The sequence below is a fragment of the Teleopsis dalmanni genome, chromosome X, assembly GCF_002237135.1.
Source record: "Teleopsis dalmanni isolate 2A chromosome X, ASM223713v2, whole genome shotgun sequence".
NCBI lineage: Eukaryota > Metazoa > Arthropoda > Insecta > Diptera > Diopsidae > Teleopsis > Teleopsis dalmanni.
The window spans coordinates 97,357,791-97,359,216 of record NC_051848.1 but is presented as its reverse complement, the minus strand read 5'-3'; positions in this window follow the sequence as shown (position 1 = coordinate 97,359,216).

Here is a 1,426-nt window from a genome sequence, read left to right as displayed (position 1 = left end):
AATTTTTTTCAAAAAACTGAGCCAATGTGATTAAAATTAATGACACTATGTTTAAAATTTGAGTGTTAAAGATGTATGGATAGATGGATTACTAAATATTTTGAATGAATATTGACATGTTAGATTTTCTTTTCTAAACAAATCTTAAGTGGCATTATAATTAAATAATGTTTATTTCGCAAGATATATGTGAATTTTTTTTTAAAGTACAGTGCATTTATTTAACAGTAAATTAAATTATACAAAACTGATGCCAGGTCGATACCATGTGATGTGAAATAACCCACATGCATTTAAACTATTGCGTACGGCTTCTGACTTCATCATTTTCAATTTGACTGACACTTATTTCTGAGCTTCTTTTTTAAAATAAATATATCCAATATACGGACTCATACAGTGTTGAAAACTTTAATTTTAAATTAATTTTTAAATGGCCATATATCAGGCTCTGTAAGTAATAAAGACTTTATGTAAAAAAATTTATTGAATATTTTCCAAATAATTCATTTTATTTTATTAAAGTTAAAGAAATATACTTTTCACTTCATTTATTTTCTATATATGATTCGAATTTATCATTAAATTAAACAAAAAGATTTATTTATTAAAGGTATTATTATTAGAAATATGTTAAAAAATTAAAAATATTACACACCATTACATATTTAATAGAGCCTAAACTCCTGGCTTTCGGTGAAGGGTGTCTTCATAACAAATTCACATCTATGACGGTATTTACTGATAATTATGATCATGATGTTTTGATGTCTATTATAACATCTGCTTCGCCGTATAACTAATAAATTTCGACATGCCATAAGAATTCGCCTTTCAGGTTTTATTCGAAATTGTGATCTACGGACAGCGCCCATGCTTCAGCCGGAAAAGAAAGATCTAATTTTATGACAATGTTACGTAGCCAACTATTAAAGAAAATTATTTTCTTTTTTCCTATTATTGTTTTCGTTAATATATGATTCGAAGTATGTGACGGACTTTACTCTCTCGATCTAATCGCTTCCTGTTTGTAATGCAGGTATCCTTGAACTTTATATTTCCCAGATTTCAACGGTATTCACTTCAAGCCATATACGTGCTTATGCGTCTTTAAGTCATGTTTATTTTTCTCGTAGTACACCTCACATATTGGCCATAACAGCAATAAAACCGGCATATGTACATGTAATAACCTTGTAAGTATTATTTCTCTTAACTCTGTTCTGATATCTTGTATCGCTTCTTCAAGTACTCTGCTAAAGAATAAATATGTTGAATTAGTCATTAGTGTAAACTAATAAATAAGTATAAGTATAAGTATAAGTATAAGTATAAGTATAAGTATAAGTATAAGTATAAGTATAAGTATAAGTATAAGTATAAGTATAAGTATAAGTTTAAGTATAAGTATAAGTATAAGTATAAG